Here is a 12549-nt window from a genome sequence, read left to right as displayed (position 1 = left end):
GGAAGAGAGTGCTTGTGAGAAGATGAAAGGCAGGCTCATGGTCTTGTAGAATATGACTCCAAAGCAGCCGCTAAACTGATGTTTAGACCTGGGTGTGGGGAGGAGGTATTTATGACTTCTCTGTTCTCTGGCTCGATCAGAAGAGAACATACCCTCATGCTATTAAATGGAGTACTTGGTTTGGGAGGAGGGCTGCGCAATGAAGTGATGGATAGAGACTTGAATGCTTCACGTAACTAAGTTTTCATTCCTTAAGGGATGCAGTAATGTTTGGATAAGTCCAGTTGAAAGGCATTTCAATAAGCAGGAATGTGCTTGATTCGTGTTTGTTTGTTTTTTCATTTGGTCCTAACAGGTAAGTACTTAGATTCCATTGTGACAATGTTTGTTGATTTCATGATGCAGAGTTGGAGTTTACCCTCCAGAATTCTTGTTTGGCTTTCAGATACTTATGAAATCATGTTTAATAACTTGAGAAATTCCCCTAGAAGTGAAGACCATGAATGGGAGTAACTGGGTAACAGATTGTATCACTATAGTTGGTCTTAACTTGGTAATAACCCAGTCTTTTAGAAATATGAGCACACACTCTGGATTGGAGCTCATTTTCAACAAAAATTCAGGGAGGAAAAAAAATCAAGAAAAGGCATCTCCAGTCCCTTGTTCACAAATAGCAAAATGCTGTTCACATCTTGCTGGACTCTTGGCATCATTTGGAAGATTGAAGGTCTTTTACTCATATTTATCTTCAGTATGAGAGAGAAGCTGAAAAAAGGATGCTAATTAGGCACTGGTGTTGTAGGGAAGGGCACACACCACTTTATTTTTATGTGATAAAATTAGAGAATGACTGATTGAACTATGATGATTTCTAAATGAGGAACTGTGTCCCACAGGGCATCCAAAAATATCAGCCACAGCAAGATGTGAAAATGTTATACCTGAAAATCCAATAGTGGGTCAGAAGGCAACTTCACAGATACATTTTTAAAAATTTTCTAAGATGGATATTGTGATTATTCTGGATATGAAAAGCAATAACAGATTTAAAATTCATCCTCAGAAAAGCTTAGACTTTATAATCAAAATTGATAAGTCAGGAATTGGCAAACTGACCTGTAGGACAAACCTGTCCCCCAGACTGGTTTTATACTAATTTTGATCTAAGAGTGGTTTCACATCTTCAAATATAACACATTGGAAAAAGTCAAAAGAAGGGTAATATGTTATGATGAGAAAATTATGTAAAATTTAAATTTCAGTGTCCATTAATAAAGTCTAGTTGGAGGACAGTCATGCTCATTTGCTTACATACTGACTATGGCTCGCATATGGCAATGGCAGGTTTAAGTAGTTGCCACAGAGACTGTATGGCCTACAAAGCTGAAAATATTTACAGGTGTATCTTGTTTTATTGTGCTTCACTTTATTGCGTTTCCCAGATATGGTGTTTTTTACAAATGGAAGGTTTGGGGCAGTGCTGCGTGGAGCAAGTCTATCGGTGCCATTTTTCTAGTAGCATTTACTCACTTTGTGTCTCACATTTTGGTAATTCTTGCAATATTTCTAACTTTCTCATTTTTATTATATTTGTTATCATGATCTGTGATCAGTGATGTTTGATGTTAACCACTGCAAAAGGATTACTCACCGAAGGCTCAGATGTTGATTAGCATTTTTTAGCAATAAAGTTTTTAAATTAAGGAATGTACATTGTTGTTTTAGACAATGCTATTGCACACTTAATAGACTACAGTATAGTGTAAACATAACATGTACTGGGAAACCAAAAATTTGTGTGACTTGCTTCATTGTGATATTTGCTTTATGACAGTGGTGTGGAACCAGACCTGAAGTATCTCTTATGTATGCCTGAACAGTGTTCCTTTACTGAAAGAGTTTGCTGACCCTTGATCTTGGTGAAGGGTATATTGGTGTTCATTGTACTGTTCTTGGAACCTTCCTAAGGCTTGAGAATTTTTAAAATAAAAAGTTAAGGGAAAAACCTCCATCAGAATCACCTGAGGTACTTGATGAAAATGCAGAATCCCAAGCCCCAACTCAGACTGGAGAATTGGCATCTCTGGGAATTGCAGCTGGGAATATAATGGTATAACAAGCTCCCCAGGTGTTTCTTATGAGCAGTAACATTTGAGAATCCCATAGCATGCAGTAAGCCCCTGTTATCTCTCTCCTTCTTTAACAGAATACATCTGAACAAATGTGAATGTTATTTTTTTTAACTTGAACAGCTCCATCTACACTGTCTTCCCCACAACTTTTGGTCACTTATGCAGGGCAGATCTGGTGCACAACACAGTACCTGGCTGTTTCTGGGGCAGAAGTTTGGAGCCCATGAAATCTCTCCACTGTCTGAAATTCTGTTTGAATTATTCCTTTGGCTACAATTGTTCCTACAATGAAATCCCATCCATCCTTATGAGTTCTTTTTATTATTTTAAGGAGTTTAAAGGAAAATGTACAATAAGCCACAATCAGGCTGCACAGACTAACAACATAAGTTTCTTTGCTTTTGGATGGAACTGCATTCACCCTAGTTATTTCACATTTATCGAAGTATTGATTGGCAATTGCAGGTCTACTTTTTTTTAAGGTAGAATGAATTATTTTATATAAGCAATTTGCTTTGTACACAAAAGCCTTTTAATACATGAGCTTCTTGGAGGGGGTGGGAGGGGCTGGGTGGATTTTAGGGGGATAATGAAATTGGTCCTTGCCAGGAAAGAGGGTGGTACACTCTGGGAGGGCATGGGAGGTTTATCTTTTTCCACTTTCTCCCACCAGCTTACACTGATCAGAACACCTAGTTCCTGTGGGAGGAAGGCTTTGGTCAGATAGGTTTCTTTTCTTTCTTTTTTTTTTTTTTTCCAGATAGGTTTCTATGTGGGGGAATGTCTGCTTTGCAAACTCAGGAGGCAAGGAACATCATTAGCTCCATATGGGTCGGAGGAGGAGGGAGTTCTCACAAGGGAAAGACCATGCCAGAACTTGTTGCTTCCTTCAAAAATGTGCATGTGAACAGTCTTCTTCTAAGGAAAATGGCTCAGTGAGTAGTTAGTAGATTCCAGACAGAGTGAAGTGTCTAATGCAGTTCGTTGCTGAAGGTATGGTGGGTGTTCTGTCTGATGCCACCTAAGGCTCTTTACTAGCAGTGTTACTTCAAGTAGTTTCCTACTTCTGGTCCTCAGCTTTCTCATATATAAAATGGGACTACTAATACTTTTGTAAAATTACAAAAGGGATCAAATGAGAGTAGCCAACAAACCTGGGTGCTTTGTTTACAAAGAAAATCGGATTTCCAGGCAATTTGTTACCCGAAGACTGGGTTTGCCTCTTGCTGGGTGTTGAGCTAAAAGACACAACCAAGCCAAAGATGGGAGAAGGAAGCTTTATTACTTGAGTCAATTAAGGAGAACACCGGGGATCTTTCCCAAAGCAGTGTCTCCTCCAACAGCAAAATTGGGGAAGTTTTAAGCTAAGGGTACATGCATATTCATGAAGAAGCTTGGGCGGCTGACAAGAGTCCCCAGCTTTAATTGAAGTCACAAAGGTCAGAGAAGGTCAACATCATGGTCCTGTAGGTTCCGCTTGACCTAGGTTGAGTGCCTGAGAGGGGTTTAATGCCTGCAAAACACTCAAGAAAGTGCTTCAGGCTAGTCTTCACCATTGAAACAAATCTGGGAGTTTTTACAACTGATTTGTTAGCTTTGCTGTTGTTACTTCTCTTGCCTGATAACAGTTCTTTTGTTCCCTTAAGTTCATTATTTTTGAGACCTGTTCAAGGCCAAGCTTTGTGGACAGGCTCAGATCACAAAATGACAGGCCCAAAATGGCTTCTCTTATGTCAAGAAAGCCATGCTTGGTTCTCTTTCTCCCAGGACCCCCTACCTTATCTGCTTATACCATGTATTCTAATTTAGTCTTTTTTTTTTGAGGGCTAAGGATTAGGGAATTTATTTTTTAAATTAATTTTTATTGGAGTATAGTTAATTTACAATGTTGTGTTAGTTTCTGCTGTAGGGAATCTGTATCTTTTAAACAAACTTCAGAGATAGTGCGAGATTTGGGAACCACTGAGAATGCCCTATGAAAGCCCCTGCCCTAGTTTTCCTAGTTTTAACAGACTTCCCTTACTAAGTTGTTTGTATCTAGAGAAGAGGCCCTCAGGCCAGGCAGTGCTTGTTTAGTGAATTGGTTTGAGCATCCAGAATGAGGTTTGCATTTAGGCCCTTCCTTGCACTAGCACCGTAACTCAGCAAACAGCTGTGTACGGACTCAAGCTATGAAATGTGGAAAGACAACTATGAAGTGAAAACATGTGGCTGCACCCTGTTCTGCAGCTGGTGTGTGCAGTTTTCTGCTCTCCATTCTCGTGAGGGAAAACTGCAGTTCATGGTTTGCCTCTTCCAATTCCTTTTGGCGAAAACTAACATGGAATGCAAACAACTCATTTCTGGTTTTCTCTCGGTACTTTACCCACATTTCATTCTTCCTTCTTACCAAGTAGGAAAAATGCTAACAATGCAATGAAATGGTTCAGAGTGAAGGTTTATATGATGAGCTGAAGCTGAGTTAGAGGACTTGGAAAATGAGTGCCTTTGGCAACAAATCTTCCTATGTTTCTGCACCCCATTTCTTTCTAGTCACACCCCCACCTCCTCATCACTGCCCAGGGTCCACTGCTGCAGCCTTGTCACACTGGGCAAGACCATGTTCCCAGCCCTCTTTGTACCTTTCATTCCCCATCATCGCTCACGTGTTCCATGTCCAATCCTCAGCATCCTTAGCTAGCCCTTTGTAAACTAATTCAAAGTCAGATTGGTCCTCGTGTCTGAAACATATTCCCTCTCAGGCAGCAAGGCCATTTTAATATCTGCCCACAGTGCCCATATGCTAAAAGTAATATGTTGCTGGAAGTTTTGTTTATCTGATTTGGTTAGTTTTTAAGGCAATTTTGCCCTCCTACATACTTCACCTACATATGAGGCTGATTCCATTGAAGCCTGGAGGAAGTTACAAATCTGGAAAATTAACAAACTGGATAATCATTCCCTGGGTAATGGAGTCACTACCATCTACAGGATATGAGCACTTGTATTTGAATAGAGTCCCTTTTGACCATCTTCAGGAAGGTTATGAATAATACTGTGATTTTCCTCCTGCTTAAGCAATGTTCTCAGAACATGGAGACTAGATGAGTAACTCTACCTGGCTCTGAAACATAATCCATTTGGATTCCAGGCCCAGGGTCTTGGCCGCAAAAAAGTGTGTTTGTTCCAGCATCTTCCTGGAAGCCGTGCTCTGTGAGCACTGGAAAATCCCTTTTGTTTATGGTGTCCTGCATTTCTGTAAATCACCTTATTTCAATAGCTGAAAGGAAGAGATTTGGTAATTATAGCTTTCCTTTGTTGCAGCTTTATATTGAAAGCATATGCCAGCAAGGTTAAGTAAGAATCCAAGTGGATAGATGATACATAAACAAGATTAGGAATCATGAGGATTGGGGGCTTCCTGTGCAGTTTTATCCAGAGGAAAAAGGTCAATTACAAACCCCCAATTATTTTTTTTTGCTGGTGGGAGTATGATTTTATTATACTGATGATCTATACTTACTGTGTCTTATTTCCAATTCCTTGCAATGAGTTAATTTGTTGATTTCAGTTATAAATTTTTAATGTGATATCTAAAATATATTTAAAATCTACTGACAAGTATAATTGTTGGGTATTTTGGACAGTCAACTTCTAATTTATCAACTTAATACCTATATGGTTGCTACCTATTTGATTGAAATAACCTGAGAGCTCCTTTAAATTTTATTTGGTCATTTATCTGTTTACAGAAGGTAAATGATGAATATGAAGCATAAGGGTAACCAATGAAAGACTTAAAGATTAGTAACTTTGGAAGTAAAGGATGAGGAGGGAGAAGAATGACTCCACCCTGGCTTTCTTTAACTTTTTCCATTAACTATTTCCATACTTAAGTTAGCAAGTCAGAGCCAGTAGAATCTATCTAGTCATTGAATTTCTGAGTTTGCTTAGTGAGATAATACTATTTTAAACAAATCCTGCCCTCCTTGTTAGAGTGTGTGTGTGTGTGTGTGTGTGTGTGTGTGTGTGTGTGTGTGTGTGTTGCTCTCATATGTCTGAAAGTTTATTCGTTGTACCAATATCATTATTTTGGTGAGGGCTAGCTACAAAGAGAATATTACACTTGTGAGTGTGGTGTTAAAGAAGAAATATTCAGGACACTTGTTAAAGATGGTAAGGTAGACTTTATTCAAGGGGGCTATTATAATGGAGTTTTGTAGTAGGGGAGTGAGATGGAGTGCAACTCCAAATACACCAAGGAAAAGTGAGGAGTTATACCCAAGGAGCAGGGTGGGGATTGGTGGATGTAGAATGACTAAGAAAACAGCAGGGGTAGGGGGATGCTGGCTTGAAGGGAGTTTTGCAGCAGGTGGCCCAGGGTAATAAGATACCTGAGAACAGGGAGGGGGGATGAGAAATTTGATTAGATATCAAGGATGGGGAGTTTTCACTAAACTGGAGTTTTGTGAAAACTGAATTAAAAAGGCCAAGGACAGAGCCCAAGGTCAGGGGCCTCATCAGAAAAAGGACCTAAAGGAGCCTGATTCAAGCTTGGTCAAGGACACAGCCTTTGTCAGTGGTTCAAGGGTGAAGGTAAGTCTACGGTTAATTACCATGGGGAAGTTAGCTATTTAGATATACTCACCTGCTTGGTATTAAGTTTAGAACTAGGGAAAGAGGGTTTAACCTTTCCCTCTGATTAGACTTCTGTGAGTCAAATTGCTTTGAAATGGGCTGTTGAATTATGAAAAGGTTTCAGATACCACATAGAAAAAGAACAGGTTTTAAAGAGGAAGGAATCAGGACTTCCCTGGTGGCACAGTGGTTAAGAACCTGCCTGCCAATGCAGGGGACACAGGTTCGAGCCCTGGTCCGGGAAGATACCACATGCCGCGGAGCAACTAAGCCCGTGCGCCACAACTACTGAGCCTGTGGAGCCCGTGAGCCACGACTACTGAGCCTGTGTGCTGCAGTACTGAAGCCCGCGTGGCCTAGAGACCATGCTCCGCAACAAGAGAAGCAACTGCGCTGAGTAGCCTGCACATCCCAATGAAGAGTAGTCCCCGCTCGCTGCAACTAGAGAAAGCCCGTGGGCAGCAATGAAGACCCAACACAACCAAAAATAAAATATAAATAAATTAATTTAAAAATAAATAAAGAGGAAGGAATCCCTGTCCTGGATTCTGCCATTCTCTATTGTTCCCCAAAGTACAGGATTATCCTTTTCTTTTTCTTTCTTTTTTTTTTTTTTTGTGGTACGCGGGCCTCTCACTGTTGTGGCCTCTCCCGTTGCGGAGCACAGGCTCCGGACGCGCAGGCTCAGCGGCCATGGCTCATGGGCCTAGCCGCTCCACGGCATGTGGGATCTTCCCAGACCGGGGCACGAACCCATGTCCCCTGCATCGGCAGGCGGACTCTCAACCACTGTGCCACCAGGGAAGCCCTATCCTTCTTAAAATGCATTTTGTGGGCCGTTGCCATCAGAACCATGGGGTTTACTGTTAAAACTGGATTCATGAGTTCCATTCTGGATGGGTTGAATTAGAATCTTTGCTTAAAACCCAGAAGTCTGCATTTAAATAAGCGACATAACCAGTGGAATGTATCACAGAACCCAGAAATAAATTTGTAACAAAGATGGCATTACAATCAATGAGTAAAGAATAAACTATTCAATAAATAATGTGAGAAAAGTTCATTTTCCACATAGAAAAAAATGCAGTTATACCATGAAGAAAAATAAGAGTCCACGTAGATTGAATATTTAAATGTGGAAAATAGTAGTGTTAAAACTTTTAGAGAGTGGAAATTCCCTGGCGGTCCAGTGGTTGAGACAGCGCTTTCACTGTCATGGGCCCGGGTTTGATACTGCAAGTCGTATGGCATGGCCAAAGAATAAATAAATAAATAAAACTTTTAGATAAAATATAGAAGAATATAATTTTGACGTTGGAATGACCTTAAATACATGAAAAATGCAAATCATTAAAAAAACAAAAGAATTCTACTAGATTACAATTTACTAATATTGTGTGACAAAAATTACCATAAGCAGTCAAGAGACACGCCACATAAAATAGCATAAGCAGTAAACAGATAGGATATTTCTAACAAGTATAACCAGCAAAGAATTAGTATCACAAACCTAAAAACTTCTCTAAATCATTTAAGAAAAATAAAAGCAAACCAAGGGAAAAATGGGCAGGTTTTAATCATATCCAACTCATAGAACAGGAAATCTGAGGCAAATACATGTATAAAAAGATGTCTAACTGTATTATTATTTAAGGGGAATTCAATTAAAAAGTGAAATACTATTCAAAGGGTTCATGAATATGCAGATAAATGAAGCTTTTGGACACGTTGGCTGGATATAAACAAGTACAAACACTCTGGAGAGCAAATTGGCAGCATCTAATAGCTTTGTGTGTATGCTATCCTAATTATATATGTGCCTATGAATCTCTTGTTCATATGTGCAAGGAGGCGTGCAGAGATATTTATTGCTGTGCTTATATGGGTGAAAAATTGGGAAGAACGTGAATGCTCATCATTGAGGGACTGCATCAGTACATTATAGTATACTCATACATGGGACAACCATACTCCAGTCAAAATGAATGAATTGTGTCTTAGTGTATCAGTATAGGTACATCTAATGCTGGGTAGACAAGGTACAAATTGATACATATGAAACAATAACTATTTATGGATACAAACATTGTTGAAGTTGCACCATCCAATTTCCTATCTCTAACAAGAGGTTTTCTTTCTATTCTTGCTAACCTTGGAGATTTTTTATTTTATATTTTGATACCAATATTCAGGCTAAAATTGCTTTATCATTCATACTTTATTATTTCATCCAATCTTTTCTTTTTTTATTGGTTTTTAAAAATCTTTTAAAATGAACTTTTAATTTTAGAATAGTTTTAGATTTATAGAAAATTTGTGAAGAGTTCCCATATACCCCACATCTAGTTTCCCCTATTATTAACATCTTACATTATGAGTATGGTATATCTGCTATAATTAATGAACTAATATGTTAAATAAAGTTCATATTTTATTCAGATTATCTTAGTTTTTAACTAATTCCTTTATCTGTTCTAGAATCCCATCTAGGATACTACGTTAAATTTATTAGTCATGTCTCCTTAGGCTCCTCCAGGTTGTAGCAGTTTCTCAGACTTTTTGTTTTTTTATGACTTTGATAGTTTTGAGTTGCTGGTCAGGTATTTGGTAGAATGTCCCTCATTGGAGTCTGATATTTTTCTCATGATTAGATTCAGTTTTGGAGAAGAAGACCATAGAGGTAAAGTACCATTCTCATCATGTTGTATCAAGAGTGCCTATTATTAACATTAGTTATCACCTTTGATGGTAACCTTGATCACCTGGTAGAAATAGTGTTTGTCAGGTTTTTCAGCTGTAAAGTTATCCCTTTGTCCCCTCTTTCCATGCTGTACTCTTTGGAAGGAAGTCATGATGTGCAGCTCATACCAATCTCCTTTTTGAAAAGAGAAACCGAAGCTGAGAATGATAAAGTAATTTGCCCTAAGTCATACAGTTAATCATACCTAGTCCAAGGTATGATTTGGGCCACAGTAAGAGGATTACTTAATGTATAGCAATTTAATTTAATTTTTAAATTAATCAATGTGCTTCAATTAATTTTACTTCACTTAAATTTTACACTTAATTTACATGTTAAAATTAAGGTTAAGGAAGTGCACTTAGCACTTGCAAAGTCCAGTGTCCCCTTGCCCTCCACAATCCTTCTACTCAAAACATATAGATTTATTAAGTAACATATTTTTCATACACCCCCCCCCCCACATACACACACAGCTGAGCTCAAAATGAATACTGGAAAACTTATACATATTGGAAACTGGAAAGGAACTAGTAACAAAGAGCAGGAGCTAAAGTTCCATGGGGACCAGAAGTCTGCCCCTAACATTTGCCACCCAGGCAGGCAAGAAATTCCAGGGTCCTGAATCTTTGGAAAATGGTCCAGAAGAAAACAAGAGGTACATATGCCCAGATGGGCATATCTTCTTCGGCTCCTGGATTCCTTAGTTCTTAAAGATGGGCACACTGGAGGGAGGGCCAGAGGGACCCTTTAAAGTGCTAGGTCAGACATCAGGGCCATATACCTAGGTCTGAGGGTGGTACTCTAAATAGCCATGTGGACTATACTTCAGGAAAAAGAAAAATGATTGTAGAGTGAAGCTATGGGGTAAAAGAAGTGATGATAAACAAAGGAAGCAGTAAAACATAGAATATAATTATAAAAAATACTTTCCATAAAGTAACAAGCATAACCGTATTTGTGTTTGTGTTTGAAAACAGACTAGAAATAAAATACCACATAATAACTTGGAAGTTATGAGGCAGAGGAAGTTATTATGTGCTAAGGTCTTTTTTTCAATAGAGAAAAGAGATACTGATTGGCTTTGTCATCATATTATAAATGCTTGCTAAAAAAAATAAGCACAGGGGCTTCCCTGGTGGCGCAGTGGTTGAAAGTCCGCCTGCAGATGCAGGGGACACGGGTTCGTGCCCCGGTCCAGGAGGATCCCGCATGCCGCGGAGCGGTTGGGCTCGTGAGCCATGGCTGCTGGGCCTGCGCGTCCGGAGCCTGTGCTCCGCAACGGGAGAGGCCACAACAGTGAGAGGCCCGCGTACCGCAAAAAAAAAAAAAAAGCACAAATGCATAACTTCCAAACTGGAAAGCAAAAAGAAAAAAGTTTGAGAAATCTATTTAATGAAAGATAGCAAAAAAGTATAAATAAATAGCAAAAAATAAGACATAGGGACTTCTCTGGTGGTCCAGTGGCTAAGACTCCATGCTCCCAATTCAGGGGGCCTGGGTTCGATCCCTGGTCAGGGAACTAGATCACACGTGCTGCAACTAAGAGTTCACATGTCGCAACTAAAGATACCGCATGCAGCAACAAAGATCCCACGTGCTGCAACTAAGGCCCGGTGCAGCCAAATTAAAAAATATATACATATAGAGTAAGATGGTAGAAATCCAAATATATCAATAATTACAGTAAATAGCCTCAGATTAAACTCACTTTTCTAATACTGGATTAAAAAATCTGGTTAAAAAAGTAAAATATAAGCTATTTATAGGTATGTCTTACACAAAATGATATGGAATGATTAAAAATGAAAAGAGAATTATATACAAAAAAGTTGATGTAACAATATTAATATTGAATAATATTAATAGAATACTACTAAAATACTAAGCAAGAAAATGCAAAGCGAAAAAAGAAGGAAACATAATGGTAGGAGGTAGCATTAAGGGACAAAGAGAAATATCTCTTTTAGAAAAATTGATAAGTTAAGGAAGCTAAATTAAGGAAACAATCCCCATGTTGAATCACAAAAGTAGGAAATAGGCACTGACTTGTTCTCCAATTCAGGAACTGTGGTTCGGTCTTCAATTTGCTTTACAGCGTATGCCACATATTTCCCCTGTATTTTTTAAGTACATATTTTCAGTTCTCCAAACTCACCATGTGTTCTCTCTTCTTGAGCTTCATACAGGCTTTTCTCTCTACCCAGATCTTTCTCCTCCCCACTCCTTTTCTTGGCTAACTATAATACCTCTGATCTCATTTCAACCATCCTATCCTCTGGGAAACTGCCACTGTGCCAGGGGTTCCCATAGCACCTCATACTTCTCCTAGAGTGGCATGTACAAATTTGAGTTGTAATTACCTGTTACTTTTCTTTCTCCCCCACTACATGATAACTGTTCCAGGACCGGAGCTATGTACTTTTCTCTTATTGCAGCACAGTGCCTGGCACATGATTTACTTCTTGAGTAAATAAATCAGTGAAGGAATGAGATAAGTAAAAATGAAATGTGTTCGCAGATGGAGGGATTAATTCTACCTAAGGAGACAGCTTCAAAGAGAAAGACACCTTTAAGAAAAAACTTGGAGAATGAATTAAGGCAAAGGTTGTTCCAGGTAAAGGGAACAGTGTGAACAAATGCCTGGAGACTAGAGAGAGCATGGCATGGCAGGGAATTGTGAGTAGTCAAATTTAGTGTAGCTGAAGCATATATATGTGGCAGTGAAGGAGGGAGAAATGAGGCTGAAAATCGAGATTGGGATCCCTCTACAGAGCCTGGAATGCCACACTAAAGAGTGTAAACTTGAGCTGGTAGGTGAGATAAATCCATTAAAAATATTTAAACGGTAGCATGATTATGGTAGTTATTTGAGCTATTCACCAAATATTTTCAGTTCTTCCCAATTCTAAGCCTATATTAGGATTGTACTTCCCCATCTGCCTTTGAATCTAGGCATGGCCACATAACTTACTGTGACCAATACTAATGTATGCCACATCTGCACGGAAACTTTAAGAGACACTATCTGATTTGCCATTGAGTCTTTTCCTGCCTTAG

This window comes from Orcinus orca, chromosome 6 (assembly GCF_937001465.1).
Source record: "Orcinus orca chromosome 6, mOrcOrc1.1, whole genome shotgun sequence".
In the NCBI taxonomy this organism is placed as follows: Eukaryota; Metazoa; Chordata; class Mammalia; order Artiodactyla; family Delphinidae; genus Orcinus; species Orcinus orca.
The sequence above is the reverse complement of the archived record's forward strand: the minus strand, read 5'-3'. Positions refer to the sequence as shown.